This window comes from Rhinopithecus bieti, unplaced genomic scaffold (genome assembly GCF_001698545.2).
Source record: "Rhinopithecus bieti isolate Rb0 unplaced genomic scaffold, ASM169854v2 scaffold_6792, whole genome shotgun sequence".
NCBI classification, from domain to species: domain Eukaryota; kingdom Metazoa; phylum Chordata; class Mammalia; order Primates; family Cercopithecidae; genus Rhinopithecus; species Rhinopithecus bieti.
The window spans coordinates 1,055,396-1,075,480 of NW_016805361.1; the positions used below are offsets into that span (position 1 = coordinate 1,055,396).

At 36.0% G+C, this 20,085-nt stretch overlaps 1 long non-coding RNA gene across 2 annotated transcripts in view; it reads right to left on the reverse strand.

Moving 5' to 3' along the window:
• LOC108529740 (uncharacterized) overlaps positions 1 to 20,085 on the reverse strand; it is a 148,937-nt gene that overhangs the window by 7,823 nt on the left and 121,029 nt on the right. For both annotated transcript variants that reach the window (XR_001885658.1, XR_001885657.1), the window contains one exon: positions 5,155 to 5,326. This is a non-coding gene — a long non-coding RNA (uncharacterized LOC108529740). The remainder of the gene's footprint in view (positions 1 to 5,154; positions 5,327 to 20,085) is intronic.

Below are 20,085 nucleotides of genomic sequence, written 5' to 3' on the forward strand. Positions count from 1 at the left end.
CACCTCGGCCTCCCAAAGTGCTGGGATTACAGGCATGAGCCACCATGCCCAGCCCAACGAAAACTTTTTAAAACACGAACTGGAGAAGTACAGAGACCCAGGAAAGTGAGTCCATGTTTGGTGCTAATTTCCCCCTGAGGGCACTGAATGATTGTAGAAGATGTCGCTGAGAGACCAAGAGACTGAGCAAAGCTTCGGATGGTCTCTTGAGGATAACAGACAGTGATTGAAGTCCAGGATCAGATCCATGAAGTGGGATCTCTTAGTGAACTCACCTCACTGTGGATTTTGACTCTAAAGGGCTAGAATCTAGGAATAAAGGTAAATTAGTCATGGAAATAGGTCTTATAAGAACTATAGCCTAACTTTGAATCTTATCAGTTCCTGAAACTGTTTTAAGGTGATCTCTGAGAGCAAGTGGCTCCAACTTTCAGAATGTTAGATCTCCAGGCAGAAATAAATACAAATTCTCTCAAAAGGAAGATGTCATGATTCTAAGCATTGAATTGTTTCTTCATGCAATATTACTAACATAATGTCAGCCTCAAAATAAAAATTATCTTGTACATATGTGGAGCCATGTGTATGGTAGAAAAGCAGCAGGAATAAAACACAAGAGAAACACACCTTTACAGTCTACAGATTAAGGCACTGTCCTCCACAGGCTTTAAAATAAGTGTCTTCACACAAAGAGATAAAAGATAAGACTGAGAATGTCAGTAAAGAACTAGAAAACATAAAAATTAATCAAGTGGAAATTCTAGACAAGAAATAATACAGTAAAATAGCCACAATTAAGAATTTAACAGATCGATGTGATTACAGATTAGAAACAACCGAAGAAAGAATCAGTGAAGATGGTCCCCACCATCTTCAAATCAGTAATGGAGCATCAAATTCTTCTCATGCTTTGAATCTCTGACGTTTTCTTCTGCCATTAGCCAGAGAAAACTCTGCTTTTAAAAGTGCCATGTGACTCCCTTCAGTTTTTATTTCCTTTCTTGTTCAGACCACTAGATAAATCTCCTTATCTTAGCATCAACTATTCCATTAACATAATCTTTTATGTTATTTTTACCACCAAAGTAAAAATACAATTCACCATTCCAGAGATTTTTGCAAAGGAGGAACATCAGTTGGGGAAGGGGATGGGAAATCTTGGGGATCATCTTAGAATCCTGCCTCCCACAGGTGTGCTTATCAATGATTACCACATATTAACCAAATAAGCCAAGGAAGACTGAATGACTAAGTACTTTCAAGGCGTCTAGTAAGCACTGCTTTAAGGAAAAATAAACAAAACCAAACATTTGTATCAACTTAGTTTCTTAGCTTTTGGTGGCTCTACTGCAGTGATTTTCAAACTTATGGAAGTTATGACTCACTAATAGGTTTTTACAACCTATTAGTGAGTCATAAAATCAATTTAATGGATTGAAACCAACCTATTTTTAAGTTAAAATTCTAAAAGAGAAGGAAAAAGAATTATCACAGAGCAACTGGGTGAGTGTGATCATGAGTTTATTTGAAATGTTGAAATCAATCTAAAAAATGTCTCTGGTTGGGAGAAACCCTCTATAATCATGTTTTTTTCACTTATATGTGTATGCATCTATCTAAGGGGATATACCTAGTGTTCAGAAAACTTTGAAAGCCACTAATCTAGATCATAAAGAACTCTATCACTGATGTGCAAAGCCTTTAATCAGTATTATCCTTAGTATCATGTCTAACATTCATTTGCACTATGCTAGAATGTACATTCAAGAGCTCTAAAATTCTGTGCTCTTCCAGCACTAATTTATCCTAGAAAAAGAAAATGAGCAATTCCTTATTCTTTCTTAAATATTTTTTGTATCTTCAGTTTCTAGTTGCTTTTGCATCAGCCAGCAGAGTTTTTAAGGCTTGCCCATATCTGGGTCTCTTAAAATTCACTGAGTTCAACTGGTCTTTAAATTACCAAGCATATTTTATTACAGCAACAGTAACATGTTTCCATATCATTTTTACATTGTCTGAAGGACACTTATTATTAGTGGCAGGTCCTTGGGAGACAAGCATTCCCACTGGGCTTGTCTGTCCCTAGAAATCTTAGCAGCAGCCTAATTCCCCACACTACTATATTCAAGGTATTCACCTGACAGTTACTGAGTGCTTCCCCATAGATCAGCATGGGGCTCAGCCCTGGAGATTCACAGATGAAAAAAACTAGTCTCCATGTTCAAGGTATTTATACATCTCCAACCTTGGAATGTACTTTTAAAAAATTCTGCTTCTTACTGTGCAAACTATTTGCTTTCCTCTCAGATTTACTTGTGTCTCATGGAATATGCTGTCTCTGGCTTTATTCCCCTATAGGGTAAATTTGGGTTTTAAGCAAATGATCAAGATATTTTCATCTACTAAGTCTCCCAATTTGCGTCGCCAACCATCCTACAATACATATTGCAAAACTCAATAAATACCACCATTGTTTTCCAAAATATAATATTAACAAGTAACTAATCAAATTTCTAATGTGTGGGAATATACTTTATCTTATCATCTTCAGGTTTTGGTGTTATCTGAAATCTTGAAATCAGACCAGAAAATGTCTAAATTGGAGGGGTAACTTCTATAATCATGTTAATTTTTGTAAGGAAGTATTAGGTGTAAGTCCTCTTTAAAAGAGATGACAATAAGATTAGGATGCTTTCATACTCATTGTATGTGTTTATGTGTTTCTAAGACAAAAAGAAAGGGCAATTAACATTCCTTCCTCATCCATACATTAAAGATCATGTTGATCAATGTCTGGTTGAACAGAATGTTAAAGATTCAACTAAAAACTAAAAAATAAGAATAATGTAGTACAGGCAATAAATTGGTATCAGTTTAACACTGGGTCACTATCAATACTGGAATTTCAATACAGATATGCCTAACCCTAATTTATTCCACTCACTGAACCAGAGCAGCAAGTCAGAGTTTTGCTACTTGGTAAGTCAAAGAAAAATAAGACTGTTAGGAGAGTTCCTTCCCCATAGAGCAGCTTGCCTAAGGTGTTCACACATATATCCACTGAAATTTAATCCTTAAATGTAACACATTGCCAGAGAGATGAGAGGCAGCCAAGTGACACAGGTTAGTTAGATCTCAAGAGAAAGACCAACATATCAAAGCACTGTTAGAATACGAGACAGAAACCCAAAGGACAACATGAATACTGTTTTATACCAAGTAAATATTCCTATTTCCTAACTTCTACTTATTTAGCTAATCTTATATTACACAAAGAAGAATGTCAGTACACCAATTTCTTCTTATTTAATCTTCTCACATTCTCCACCACCCCCCACCACACCAATATGACAGATGCTGTAAATTTTTAAAATAAAAATGGTCAAGATGGCAAAGTCTGACACAGTTGCTGGTGAGGGAAATAAGGATTGACTTTTTTCATCTGTCCTAGTATTTTATTTTTGAAATATATAGGAAATTGATGTTACTGGCAAGATAGACAAAGGGTCTACAGGAGACAATTTGAAGACCAGGCAGTCATGAGTGCTACATTGTCAAAAGCATGGTCACAAATTCAAGTATCTACAAGGCCACTCAGGTAAAGTAAGTAAGGCAGCTGGTCTAACACATGGGACCACATGGTAGGGAGTGGTGCCACCCAGGAAAGTAGCTTCTCTGATAGGACGTGCAACACAACTCAACTTCATCAAGCCATTGCCATGAGGGAAGTGGCAAGAGTGGTACCAGGGCTTCTCATTTTTTCAAAATAATCTGAAGGTCTGGAGAACTTTTTAAACAATCTCAATGTTTATCAAACTGAAAAGGACAAACAAAACCTATGTATAAGCTATTTGAGCTCCAAGGATGCTATATGTGACCTCTGTCCTGGAAGGAAATAATTACATGCATAAAGAACTGTTTGCTCTGTAATTTGGCTAATATTAAAATAAAATGACAAAGTTTTGGAACCACTGTTGTTTGTCATCATCAGCTCTGAGACATGACTCAGCTTCAGCTTATCCTTTTGGTTAAGGTTGATAAAAGGTTACACAAAACTGCCCTGAGAGGGCTTTATCATCATTAAAGAGGATCTGAAAGCCCTCAGGTCCTGGGGTCAATTTGGATACTAGTCTTAATGTTCAACAAGCCCTTGGAGCAAAACTAGACATTATAAATTAAAAACTCCTTAGAAAAGGCCATTATTTAATGCCCTAAACTTGGTGCATAACCTTAAGAGAGGGGAAAATACGGTTTCAACGTCTTTCTCCCATGTAAATGTCACTCAATTGTATCAGCATTTGAAGGGTATATTTGTGTTACTCCAGTACCTTCATGGCCTGAAATGTCAACACATAGTGAATAGCTCATTTCCTGTTGATATTTTAGCACTAATATGTTAAATGAAACCAAAGATTAATTTTTAAAACTCTCTTCCTCCCCATTAGGACAGACACAGCTTTAGGCTCTGCATTCACCTCTCAATCAATTGGATATTTTTCTTGATCACCCACTTATCCTCACATCAACCTGATCTAAGTTGTTTCTCAAATGTTTGAAGCTAATACAGACTGGAACTGAGCTCTGCTTAGCAGAGGTCCTCTGTTACCCTGCACTAAGTTGCCTTTCTTTCTTCAGCCCATCACAGAGCAATTTACTTGACATCCTCTCAACACAGTTGATTGGCAGTGAACTTTGCCTCAGTGTTTTAATTGACTTTAGTCCCTGTCCTTGAAGCTGAGTAATGCCAGTGTTGCAGTTAAAACTTGTTAAGCTAGTTTAATTTGACCTCAATAGATGATCTGAATTTCAAGACCTTATAAACAAGATTCCTTCAACACTCTTACATTTGGTCTGTCATTCAGCATACTAGAAACAATTCCTATCACTTCATACTGCTTTGCCAAATGAGGCACTGACCATTCTCTAAATTTTTGTAAAATCTCTCCTTTTCTAACAGTATGGCTCCAAAGGAAAGAAATTTCAAATGTTGCTTTTCACTATACTCCAAGTGAAGATTTATAGGATATAAAATATTAAAAGTTGTAGTCAGAAAAAGAAGGTGCAACAGATAAAGAAAGATGACTCTTCACTGAAGCTCATCAAATACTTAGTAGCACGTATTTTCTTCTCAAAAAATTAAATTTGCAACTATACCTCAACATCAAGCACTGCAGTCTGGCAAATTGCAATGGGCTCTCCGTTTGTATTATTGACTTCCCTCTTCAACGGTTGAGGGTGAAGTGAGGTAGGCTGTCAGTTTCTCTAGGCTGTCAGTTTCAGTAACTCTTCTCCGTTGAGTCTAAAGAGTAATAGCAGATATATATCTCTATAGAAATAGAGATATACATGGCAAAGTGGATGAGTTATTCACTGCAAATCACTCATTATTTTCTACAGTACAAAATGTAAGACTATACTATACAGAGATATAGATACGTGTGTATGTTATATGCGAGTGTGGAGATCTGAGGGAAGAAATATAGAAATGTATAAGCAAGGCAGAAAGACAGAGAGAGAGAAACTCCAATGAGAACACAGTTTTAGGGGAAGGAGAGAAAACATGGGCATAGGAGTAAATAAAAATTAAATGGTGAGCTTCTTTTCAGGAAGAAGCTTGCAGGTGTGAGATAGTCAGGATTCTATGCAATACTGGATGTACAAGGTTGATGGATTCCCAAGAGAGAGAAGGCTCAGCATAGACTTTCAGAAGTTAGGAAATGAAGGATCTCATCATACAGAACCAGATAGGGACTGCAGCACCAAGAAGGTGTCCTAGTGCGAAATCTCTTCATATATAACCAGCCTCAGAGGCTCACTCACTCAAGAGTTTACTAATATAATTGACTGAAAAGGGGAAAATGGGAGTTTACTTCTCCCTATATTTTAAGCTAATTTTAAGATATCATATTTTGTGAGTTATGATTTTGTTGATCTATGCCGGGAGCATTTGTTAAGATCTCTGAGTAGGGTACTCGTTTTTGCTAAATTGAAAACTTAGATGAGGAAGAAAGATAGATAAAAATATACATTTATTACCCATGAGACTGAGTTAGAGGGCACAGGTTATTTTGAGAACCATGAGTAACCTGCAAACTAAACCCAAGAATTAGGCAGATTTTACCACCTTGTTACAGGCAACACTAAACAATAGAAGTTCTCCTCTCTCTGGCTGGCATGGTGGAGAATTCTTTCTTCCTGGGCCAGCTAGCCCCGAAGAGAAAAAAAAAAGGTGGAACTGATGCAGAAATGAGCTTCTTTTTCCCAAATTCTCTAATCAGGTAAACTACCCTCATTTGCCCTAAGTAAAATGAATAAAGAACTGGAGAAATAATGGGAACTATATTAATCAAACTCTCCTAACATAGACATATATTGCAATGGAGTAGGGAGTCAGCATAGGCAGGTTATATTGAAAAATAACTGTCACTCACTTTATTGTAATAGACATTCCCACATATCACAAATAATGGAATAAAAGGATTTTGATAAGATTCTTTATCCAAGCCTTTTGTTCAGTAAATGGACAAAAAGACATTACACATAGAAACAAAAGATGAGTTAAGCCAGATAAAAAGAACTTCAGATAATCACACCTGTCTTTGGACAATTAGATACTAATTCCCACCAATTCTCTCTGAAACTACAAATTTTAGAATGTAGTTCAAGCACCGTCACCATTTTGCTGGGTCATAATGCCAATCAATATTCATCTGATCTGACAAGGAAAAAAAACACTGATTGTGTCCTGATATTTTCCTAAGAAATTTACTAAGTTATCATTTTTAAGAACCCAAGGAGTCATTTTCAAGTGAAAGAGCATTAATTAGTAATTGAGTTCTTTATTCAGACTTCAAATCTGTCACTCCCTTGCACTGTGGCATTGGATACATCTGGGTCATTTTCCCTCATCTCTCATATTTAGGAGCTGAACAAGGTAATTTCTGAGGACTCTCAGATCTAAAGGTTTATACTCTGTTACACATAATCATTTCTTATGTTACTATACATTCCCAATTATTTATAAATCAAGTTAAAATCATTTTGAAATATCTTCATATTTGATTATCTTTTTCTCAATATTTTCCCAGACTTCTATACTAGATTAAATACTGGATATGTTTTAGGATATCCTATATGAATATATCCTTTACTAAGTGTGTGTATATATATATATATATACTACATCCTATACTAGCAACATCAGAGTATCAGTTTCTTAGTTAATAATGTCTTAATGGTGTTTTTCAATGGCAAGTACTTAAACTTTCTTCAACACACACCTATGAAAAATTGTACTCTTCCTTAACAATGGTCTTATTTACACAGCAAGGGATATCAACACTGAAAATGAGCACAAAAATAAATATAAGTCTTAGCCATGCCATTGTGCAAGAAATTACTCAAGTGAGTGATCAACAGAAATTTGTTACCAACACATAAGCTGATTGTTAAAACTGAATAAGCACTTAGAGAGAACTAGGTATTGAATAAATATGAACAAGAATATTAAATTATCCTTGTTACACTGCAGGAAGATTTGACAATAAGGATTTACCTTCCCCAAATATTTGGAGAGCATAAACTGATTAAAATGAAAATAAAGCACAAATCTAAATAAACAGCAAATCAAGGAAGTATGTAACATATAATATTAAAGGTTTGGGTGCCATATTTGGAAATTTCCATGAGTTTTATCAGCATTTCTATTGGCAATATTCAGAAAACAAAGACTTAGACTTTTCAAATAATACACTATTCATGCTAGAAATAGCCTTTATTTTCTATTTTCATAAAGGAAGTCACCTATTTTCAAATATTTTCATTGCAGTACTTCAGTGGCCTGACTCCCAGAATACTTAGCTTTCTCACCACTCAGATCTCCCAGTGTGAGCTATTATGAATGATCATGTTACACTCAGTAGTCCTGGGCACCAAAGTAATAAATTGGAATCATTCTGTGTTGATAACAAAACCATCTCAATTTTCTTTTTGTTACATTATATAAACTTTAAGCAAATATTTGTATTTTATATCTACAAACTTAAGTATTTGCATTGGGATCTTATTCTGCATTCACTTGATAACAGAGGGTATATGACTTTAGAATTATTGAAGAATAAAAAACAATCTTGTTAATTAGCCTGAGCCCTCATGCCCACAAATTATTCTGGGTCTTAATGTAGGCAGATAGAATGTCTTTATAATTATAGCACATTCTGTTGGTATCTTACTTGGCTAAGTTGCTGCTGTTCACTGATTTCAGACATCTCCACCTAAAGATGTGTGTAAGTATGAGAAGAGCTGATCAAGTATTTGCTGCCTGGAAGATCAATTGATCCTATCTGCAATGCTGAGTGAGTTCATTACATTTCCCTCCTTCAACAGTATGCCCAGCACCAAAAACTGGTTGGAAAAGCCTACTAATGAGCACTCAGGTCCTTTTGAGTGATTGAAGACAAGGTGTGACTGAAAGAATTTTAGTTGAGGGAACTCTCAAAAGAATACTGATGACCATGGAATGCTTGGATGACTCTTTCCTTTATAACACAAAAATTATTTTTTTCTCCATTCCTAATGCTAGTCAAAATGCAGGCTCTTGAGTCAGTGAAATGATATATATACAAAGAACAGTTATTCTAATCAGCTAATTAGTACACTTGGGGAATTAATATTATATGTAATGGTGTAAATGTCCAAAATGTAATACTTTTGCCATCATTTAACAGGCTCTTAATGAAGACCAGATAAGCTAGAGATCTCAGACTGGAGCGTCAACTGAATTTAAATTAGGAAAAAGCAGATTTAGCCTTTTAATAGCTTTGGCCAGTTCATAGAAGATGTTGCTGAAGTCATCCTAAATTTATTATAATAAAATGGGACTGGGTACGTCAGCATGTTTGTTATCTCTGGAAGCCAAAATAGTGCACTATCCCCCAACACAATAAAGTAAAGGAGCTGGAGAGTCATGGCATACTCATTGGAATAACTCCAAAATCTCTGCTCTTCATTTGAAGATATTATTCCAACTTTGGGAGGCTGAGGTGGGTGGATCACCTGAAGTCAGGAGTTCGAGACCAGCCTGGCTAACATGGCAAAACCCCATCTCTACTAAAACGACAAAAATTAGCCAAGGTCATCCCACTGCACTCCAGCCTGGGCGACAGAGCAAGATTCCATCACATAAAAGAAAGAAAGAGAGAGAGAGAGAGAGAAAGAGAGAAAGAGAGAAAGAGAGAAAGAGAGAAAGAGAGAAAGAGAGAAAGAGAGAAAGAAAGAAAGAAAGAAAGAAGAAAGAAGAAAAAAAAATATGTTATTCCAAACTTGTGTTAAAACAGTTTAATGGATCTTATGATACTAATACTCTAACACTGAAGCAAAATAAGTTATTTACCTCTGCTTGGGCTACTTCTCAATATGCAAATATGGTTTTCTGTAGCTTAATTTTAACCTCAAGATCCTAGCAAATTAAATAAAATAGTATCTATTTAATCCTTTGATCATTTTGCATGAATAAAATATAATATACACCTAATGTAAATTAATCCCTTATATGCATACAGGATGCTATCAGCTTGCCAAGGCTGGGTTATAATGTGCCAATAAACAATCTCAAAATCTCAGTGACTCACAACAAAAGCTTCGTTTCATTGTGCTTTTACTCTCTATCCCACATCCGTCCCACATGCCCATTATGGTTCTGCTCAGTGTTATCTTAACAGCATTCAGTCTGACAGAGTAACCTTTATCTAGAATGCTGTTCACCTCCCAGTGAAGCACACTCTGGCTTAAAGTTGTCACTTGAAAGTGACAAACATCACTTTTGTTCACATTTTCTTGGCCACACAAAACAAGCCTCATTGCCAAATCTGACATCAATGGGATTGGAATATATAATCTTTCCACAGGGAGACACACAAGAATAGGCACAGTAGGGAGGACAGAAAACACATTGAGTCATGTCATATCATGGTTCTACTCTCTTGTTCACAGATATTTAACATCTTCTGTTCATGTACAAAACAGGATAATTCCCCTCCTATCTCCATGAGGAGACAATTCAAAGATTCAGCATTTTGTCAAAGCATGAGACTCAAACTCTTATGAGAGTTTCAACATTAGATCTATGTGTGGCTTCCCTTGGTCCAAAGATCCAGAACAAAAAAGTCAAGTTATCAGTCCTCCCTTCCCCACTCCCCATCATATAAGCACTCCTCTTCAGAAACAAGAAGAATGAAAGATGCATTCAGCCATTGTTGTATAGCAATTCTAAAACTCCGCTCTTAAGCATTGTAAGTAGCCAAACTTGAAGGTAGGTATTATGAAGTGAATGTCTGTATCCCTCCAAAATTCATATCATGAAGTCCTGCCGCGCCCCGAGTGTAATTGTATTTTAATCCTATCAGATCAAGGCCCCGCCATTATGGCCTCATTTAACCTTAACTCCTTCCTTAGAGACATCATCTTTAGGGTACTAATAAAAAGGGACACAAGAGAACTTGCCTCTCACCACCCCACCAACTCCCACATCCTGCCACACATACACACACACACATATCACATCACATACATGCACCAACGAAGGGCCAGGTGAATACACAGTGAGAAGGTGGCTGCCTACAAGCCAGGAAGAGAGCCCTCAGCAGAAAATCACCGTGCTAGCACCCTAATCTCAGACTTCCAGCTTCCAAAACTGTGAAAAATACATATTTCTGTTGTTTAAGCCATCTAGTCCATGGTATTTTGTTATGGTAGCCCTCGCACACCAATCCAGTAGGAAATGGTTCTTGATTAGGCTCTGTTTCTACCTGGAGGAGAAGCTCTCTATTCCATTGTTCTCAATAGCCATCAGTTCTGCCCTATGGGATCTCTTTTTTCCTCATCCTCCTTTACCTCTAAGGAGGACATTAGATCATAAGACCTTCTTGGAACCTGAGCAAATTTGACAACCTGTTGTCTGCCCATAAAAGACGATAGGCCCAGTAGTCAAATTATGTTTTGAAAATTGAGTCTCTTTTACTTAGAGTTAATGGGGTTTGGGGTCACACTAGCCTATAAAAACATAACGTCGGCCAGGAGCGGTGGCTCACCCTTGTAATCCCAGCACTTTGGGAGGCCGAGGTGGGTGGATCACAAAGTCATGAGATCCAGACCATCGTGACTAAACAGTAAAACCCCTGTCTGTACTGAAAATACAAAAAATTAGCCAGGCATGGTGGCACACACCTGCAGTCCCAGCTGAGGCTGAGGGAGGCTAAGGCAGGAGAATCGCTTCAACCTGGGAGGCAGAGGTTACAGTGAGCAGAGATCATGCCACTGCACTCCAGCCTGTGCGACAGAGCAGGACTCCATCTCAAAATAATAATAATAATAATAATAATGTCTTGACTATTTGATTCAAGTCACACTATGTGACAAGAACCACAGAAGCAATTTCTTTTAGAACATACCTCCATGCTAGATTTAGCATATCCGGCTTCTGTGAGAGAGTTATGATCTTTTCTCCCCGGGAAATTTTATACAGTCGAAATAATTTCGTGGGTGTCATCTTAGTCGATTTGAAGATTTTTAACAATAGAATTTAGGACCACACTCTTGCTTTTGTCTCATTTTGTCTGTTTTAATTAGCTCATGTGGCTGCAAGGCCTTTACAGTTTTATCTTTTAACAGTTGGAGCCTTTTTAATACTGTATATGGGCTACTCTTGGCTATGTTGAGCAACTAATTACAAAAAAAGAGATGAGCTCAGAAAAGAATTGGCTGGTTTGCAAGCAGAAATAAAAGAAAATAGAGTCAGGGAAAAGAAATCAAAAGTCTCTGCTTATAACAAAGCATAGCAATTCTGCTCATGTTTTATTGGCCAAAGCAAAGCACATGCCCAATCATACATCAGTGGAAAGAGGAAGTATAAATCCTGCTGTAGGGAGGCACGGTGAAAATTTTGAACAATAATAGTTTCTCAGAAAGCTTCACAACACATAAAATTTTTATTGTGTGCACATATCATTCCTGCAAAATAGGTAGGAAAAGTAGATATTATTATCAGCCTCATTCTCCAGAAAGTTCAGGAAAATTTACATCAAAGCCTAAGATCACAGAACTAACAAGATAAAAATCTTAACCTAGAACTCCAGATTTCTGACTTTTAGTGCAGCATTCTTTTTACTATACCAGCTAGTACTCATGAAATACACAGTTTATACAACATTGATACATGAGCAAAAATGCCCCAGGAAGCAGGGAAGATTAGGTGAGGACCATGTTTGGGTACAGAAGAGCTCTGGGTTCCAGGCCCAGCTCTTTCCCTACTGGATGCGCATTCTTCAGAAAGTCACTTAACCTCACAGTGATTCCACTTTACCATCTGTAAAGCAGAAGTTGTTTTTATTTTGAAGTGTTTAATGTCAACTCTCAGATATTGATTTAATACATATACTTGACACAGCATTAAAAATCAGACTGAGAATGTGGGAAGGAAGAATGTAAGGCAAAATGAAAACACAAAATAGGAATCTTTTCCTGAACTTTTTGTTCCCCAATGATGTCCATGTGTGATCTCTTTTTGAAGTTGGACACATGAACTATGTACTTGGATTATTTATACAATTAGTACAAAACATCAAGAACAGCCACATAAAATTCTTAACATTTTACATAAGCAGCAAAAACAGGATTTAGGTAATAACAAGGATTCGAAAATGGATGCATATTTGTTTTCTTGTGAAATACAGATTCATTATATTATAGATACATTGTTTTATATGTGGGACAGGAATGATATTATTATCCTCATTTTCCAGATTAAATAACCCTTGTTCTAAGAAGAAAATTACTGAATGTTATGATCTTAAATTTACAAACCACTGTGTGATTAAAAATTCAAGAATTCACATTCTAGATAATCATATTCTCATGGTCTTAGGTATAACTGATATGAAAAAATTTATTCACAGTTCCATTTCTCATCAATTCCTTTCATGCACATATATATTATAATATCAGTTTCACATAAAGCCAGAGAAAGTGCCATTTTTACTACCCCAATACATGTTATTATAACATTGAAATGGTAAGACACAAGGCTTTAAATCTTAAACACATTCTTTTTACTATATTCATAAGATTCAATGTGATTTCTTAAGTATAACATGCAGAAAAAGTCTTCTGTTAAACTGTGAAATCCATGCTTGAGCACACAGAGAAATAATGTGTCTGGTGGAAGTTTTAACAACTATCACTGTCTAATGGCTATTGAGTTTGGACATTTATGGTCTGATCCAGCTGAAATTCACACAATCAGAAATCATAAAATCATATACGCTGCTGTACAAAGGAAATTGTTCAGGGGGGGAAGATCCCAAGTAACAGGCAAATATTAAATTAGAATTTATTTTCAAAACTGCAAAAATCACCACCATTAAGTTAGAAAGAAATAGGTTCCACTCAGTGAGTCATGTCGGGATTAGCATCAATCTCATCAGATGACAGAGAACCTTTCCTTCTCGGTTAATCCCACAAAGGAATGTGCATTCTTTCAGAAAGGGAAGAGTCCACACAGATTATAATAAGGATCGGTAACTCTGGGCACAACATTACAGGAGGAACACCGGCAAACACAAAGCGTTCATAAAGTGGCACGAGAGAGAAAAATGATACTGTTTAACATCTGCCCCAAATAATGAGGAAAATGAGTGTACTCTAGGGGGAAAAAAATCCCCCCCTCTTTTTTTTTGTAAACAGCTTGGATTTTAACTTCTAAAAAGTAAGTTATTATTATTATTTTTTTTTGAGACAGAGTCTCACTCTGTTGCACAGGCTGGAGTGTGGTGGTACAATCTCAGCTCACTGCAATCTCCGCCTCCTGAGTTCAAGCAATTCTCCTGCCTCAGCCTCCTGAGTAACTGGGATTACAGATGCCGGCCACCACGCCCAGTGAATTTTTTTGTATTTTTAGTAGAGGCGGGGTTTCACCATGTTGGCCAGGTTGCTCTCCAACTCCTGACCTCAGGTGATCCTCTCCCTCTTCGGCTTCCCAAAGTCCTGGGATTACAGGCATGAGCCACTGTGCCTGGCCTAAAAAGTAAAATTTTAATCAACATTTCTACTAGTTGAAATGTAACAATTAAAACAATAAAATATCACTTTTATCTATTATTCCTGCAAAAATAAAGAAGAGCTATTGATTCCAATGCTAGCAAATGTGTGAAGAAATTAATCCTCATACCCGGAATATAAATTGCACAAGCTCTCTGATGGCAATGTTGCAATGCAACCCAACAATCTAAATGTAGGTGGTCTTAATAATTCCACATTTTGGATTTATCCTATGGAAATAAATAAAAATGCAAATGTATGTGTCATTATGAGGTTCATAAAGGCATTATTTCATTACTAATATCTGAAACAACCTAGAATTCACCAATCATTTTTTAAATAAATTAGAGTGTATCCATAAAACAGAATATTATGCAGCCACTTGAAAGGATCAGAAAATGTTTAGGTACTGACTTACCACATACTACTTGAGTAAAAGCAGATTACAGTTCAGTATGCATAATACAGAACATATACACTTTTAAATATGCATCTAATAAGGGACTGGAAAGATAAATACTAATAACAGAGTTTGCCTCTGGAGAGTGGGATTACTGGGTCCCTGAGAACCTCCAATACTTATGCAGATCTGAAGATTGAACCAAAAACATCCAAAAGGATACACTGGGCAAGGTAAAATGTACCCACACACACACATATGCTGTTGGCCTTTTGATTGGTGTATTTTGTATGAGATATCTGTAGATGTTGTAGGGTACTTTCAATATAAAATGACCAAGACAGGGAAGCAGCATATAAGTTCAAGACTGTCTCGTAGCTGGTCTCATACTAACATTAGTGGGTTAGCATTTAGGGTAAGTGAGTGGGAAATTATAGTATAATACAAGTTTGTGTCATACTGTATATTAACAAATATATCACACATGTATCTGACAGGACTATCTCCCATAAGTATTACTTTCCTGAATGTGTAGAGGACACTCAGCTAAACTTGAAAATACTTTTTAATACACAAGCAAGTAAAAAGATTAAACAGGCAAACATACTCCATGTCCGGCCAATTAAAAATGCTTTTTAAGTTTTAGGTCACAACTTACACTAACAAATCTCTTCTCTCTTCTCCTCCTCTTCTACGACCTCCTCTCCTCTCCTCTCCACTCCTCTTTCTCTCTCTGATAAAAGCAATAGTTCTACTGTGAAATTAATATTTTAGCTAAGCCATAGGTTATCTTTATTGTTGAGAGTTAAAGATGTCATATTAAGCATTTCAACTTCCCTTTATCAAGCTCTAAATAGAAGGGAAGTACAGTGAAACATTTCAAACACAGAGATAAAATCAGGCAAAGAAGAGCAACAGATGTATGCAGAGTCGCAACAGATCCCTTCATTTTTGCCGAAGATGTTTCCGCAGGGTACCTCTATTCTCTACCTCTGTTAACGTAATAAATGTCTTAACTGTGTCATCCACATAATGATATTGGGGAAAGATTCTGGCAGGCCCACTCGAAGATGTTAATAGAGTGCCTCACAAAATAAATATTATTTTCATTTATCTCATTAATCCTGGCTATTCCTTCCTTCCCTTCAGCCAGACTGCTTCAGAAAGGCACGTACTTTATCCATGACAGAGTTATAGGAAAATTGCCACTCAGAAAATGAGTCCCTTTCGTTTTCTGACAACCATTTTTCTCTCTGCCATTAGGCAATATCTAAAATTTTTATGTGGGCCTCATCTTAAAGATGAATTCCTGTTGAATCTCAGAGGTTGTCAATATATTTTTAACCTTTGAAGGAAATGTCATCTTTCCGAAACAGCCACATTTTATTTGCCAAGAGTGATACTGTAACTATGACCACTAAAACAATTATCCAAAAACTTTGGCAAGCTATCATATTCTGCTTTTTATAACATGACCGCCTTCCTAAGTAATTCTCAAAAATGTGTTTCAAATGAATGCAGTATCATTGAACATTAATACTCAATAAAGCAGACAGGAAGATTGCAAAACTTGTTATTAAATTTAGATTTAAATAATCACAAATAACAAAACCATAATAGATTTTTAACTTCAAATTTCACCTCCCAAACTTCCACGTTTGTTCTTTTTTACAAAAAGATACCAAAATGTATGTAATTTACATAAACTTCTGCTACATTCCAATTTTTCAAATTATCATCAATTTCACCTCACCAGTTTCTGTATCCTCTGTACTATCATTTGTCCTAACCTTCTTAGTTCTTTCCCTGATTCAAACACATATTTATCTGTAAGCTACAGCATTTTTGCTATTCCAGGAAATTTTTATCCCTAAATTGGTAAGTCTTTGCTATTCTGCTTTGATTTTAATGAGACTTTATAAATTGTTTGTTACTATAGCCTGTTTTATTTCCCCCACAATATTAGCTGTATCCAAAAATCTTTTGCTATGTGTAGCATATGCAACGAACCTTGTTGACCAGGCTTCTTCCACTGGAAGATCTTCAATTAATCAATTCCCCAACTCATAATGACTTCAACCAACAATTTGTTTGTAAAGAAAGCGTTATGAGATCCTTCATGACAAGCACTTATTTTCTTCCCCACAGCATCTGTGATGTATTTTCATTTATCTTTCAGATCTTCTCTCTTCCCTGCACTCTGCTATGTGCCTTGGGAAGCTGATCAGCACCAACAGTCCCCCTTGCTCTCTGACTTCCAGCTGGGGTCACCCAATGGAGAGCATCTGCAGGAGCTTGGCAAGTAGGAGGCAAGTGAAATTGAGGTCATTATGCCCCTTGCTCCCCATCCTGATCTCTGCATACTGGTTGACCCTGCTAGGCAACCTTCTCCATACAGCTACCCTCTCCTGATTCTGGTCACCACTCTATCTCATTGCCACCTCAGCTCTAGGGGTGGAAACAGCTTCCCATTTTGGTAGCCGCCCTTGGATTGTTTACTATCTATTATAGTTTCATAAGTGATCCCTTTATTAAAATTACTTCAATCTATGCAAATTGAATGTGCTTCTAAATGCCATACCTTCTTAAAGGTCATTGAAAATACTCTGAAATTCAAATTCTATTTTGTACATGTAGGTCCTTTATCATCTTACTCTCCCAGTTTTGTATTCAAGTCATTAGTCTCAAAAATTTGTACATTTTGCTTACAGTTTTCTGTCTAAAAATCTTTGCATGATTATCAAGAAAATCTGAAAATGATGAAAGAGAAAACCATATTTATTATGCCAACACCAGCATAAATGTTTTGAAAAACTTTTCTCCGTATGAAATTTTACACAGATATACTATATCTTATGTTTCTGTTCAATATCATATCATAAGAAATTATTCACATTGTTCAAAACTCTTTATAAAAATTATTTTCAGAGACTACATAAAATTTTCTCACTAAATATGTTATGATTTTCTGTATGGGAAATTTACCAATTTTCCTCATGCTGAATATATACTATAGATTGTCGCTAATATTCACCATGCTTAATAACACTTTTAGAAACATGATTATGTGCAAAATTTCTTTAGGTATTGATTCTTAAAAATGGGGAATTAATCAGTAAGTAGTTATGAATATTTTACTCTATTGATACATATTATTAAATTGCTTTGTAGAATATTCTCACTTCCATTAGTATTATATAAATGAATGACTCACTGACCCACATTAAAATTCAGTACATTAAATCTTCAATATTGTCTATAGGTCAAAAATTGTTTCTCATTGTTCTTTTATTTTGCATTTCTTTAACTTCTAATGAGTTGAACATTTTATTTTTCTCTTGATCAATTATCAGTTTAAGTACTGTTGTAGTCCTATTGTTCATCTAAGTTATGTAAGTTTTTTATACTTTAGGGTTATAAATTCTGTTTTTAATCATATTCCTTGCAAATAGTTTCCCCCACCCCCGAGTTGAAGCTTGTCTTTAAATTATGGTTTGTATTGTTTGCTTATAAGAACCAAAGTTGTTTGAACTTGTTTTGAAAGTCTATTATAATTTTTTCTTTATGATTTCTTCCAGTGCTTTTATGGCTATAAGTCCTTCCAAATGTAGACACAAAATAGATGTTAATCTTTTCTATGTTTTATGGCTTGATTATTTTAGTGTTATTTCGGTATTTCTCTCTGGAATTTGTTTTGGAAGCGTATAAGGTAAAGATCTAAACCTATTTTGTTCTTTTTCCTATTTTTTAAACAAATATCAAAGTAACTACCCCACCATCATTAATGTATGATATTTCATTATTTGTATCATCTTTTATTTACTAAGAACTGTTTGGCTACTAATTTTTCCCTTCATCTCACTTCAGTTTTTATAACACTATTCTGCTAATTTATCATATTTAATATGTCTTCATACCTAGTAATGTCAAAAGAAATTAGTCTTTTCTTTTTATTCTTCAATTATCTTCAATTCAATTAAACATTTATGTATCACACACTCAGACCAGAAATTCTGATTTGTACTATGTGGCATGCAAAAAAGTAAGTTCAGCATGATCTCAAGAAGTTTATAAAATAGTTAGAGAGAAAAGACATAAATACAAATAACTATAGCACAAGTAGAAAGAAAGTGGTATTAGAAAGTTATCAGGTTCTACGAGACTGAGGAAGAAAATGATAGACTAGAATCAACGGGAAATCCTTTGTGTAGAAGATGGCATTTGATCTAGGCCTTGAAAAAGAGCTGGGATTTCATCAGGGAAAAGCGAGAAAGAAGAGCATGTCCATCAGGGAAACCAAGGTAAGTGAAGCCATTAAACTAGGAGAATGGAAGATTCATCTGGGCAACAGGAAATAATTCAGTATGGTAAACACAGGGCTTTAGGGAGAAGACAGAGGACCCATTATAATTTTTAGCAGGGGCCAGGAAAGATCAGAGCAGGTAACTGACTGTATCAGGCCTCCACTGCACAGCTATCTACCCTTTTCTGTATTACCTACTCTCTATTTTCTACAATAATTTCTCTTCAGGAAAACCTTCCCTATTAACTAATTTTTAAACAATAGGAAACAAAATCTCAACCAGAACCCAACAGCACCAGCAATTGGCCTCAGATGCTGCCTCAGTGTTGCCATCCAGGTTGGTATATCAGGTCTGATTTTTTTTCTTTTCCAATAGCCTTGAAAGGCTTGCTTGAATTCATCTGGGCAAGTATCATTCATTGGGCTCTTTTTAAACAAATTCTGAACCCTTGAAATGACTCCAGCAACATCTGCTTCCCTCTTAATCTGCTTTTCAACAGAAGGCATTCTTGCGGCCCTGTATGCCCTCCTTTAACCATGTTGGCTTACCAAATGTAACATGCAAATGTTTTCCTGAGCTCTACGTGTAGCAAGTCATTGACCATGGCTTCATGCCTGCAGAATCTCTGCTGGTCACTATAGGCTAGCCTCTGTTAAAGTAGCAAATAAATCACAAAATATTATTGGTTTAGCCTAATTTCAATTTATTTCTCACTTGGACATAGCATGGCATTGATCGGGCTGCCCACCTTCAACTTGTAGCTATTCCAACTGCAATGCTTGACCTTCAAGATCACTGCAGAAGTAGAGAGCAGCAGAGAGAGAGATCAAGAGAAATGTTTTAAGGGATATTTCTGCCCTCATCTCACTAGCTAAAACTCAGAGGTATTGCCCCAACTTAAGTGCCCAGAAAAAGGAAATGGTATAATTAAGCACAACAGGCATCTGCCTCAGAATTAATACCATTTAGACCTTCGCTTTGGTTTGATTTCATACTTATATCCTCTTGTCTAAAACCACACCTTATGTTCCTTCCCCTATGACATTTAATAGAGAACAAAGATTCCTACATCCTGATACATTTTCCTGGAGGGAATGAACAGAACTGTTCTGTACAGTGTTCTATTAAGTGCTGTAAATCCCTTTTTCTTCTAATGGCAGTCATTAAAATAGCACCAATTTTCTGAAAGCTAACATTCACATCAAATCTGAATTATTAAGAATATGTTCCTTGAGTTTATCATAATTGACTTTAATCAGGGTTCCATTACATACTGCTCTCTTCACAGAG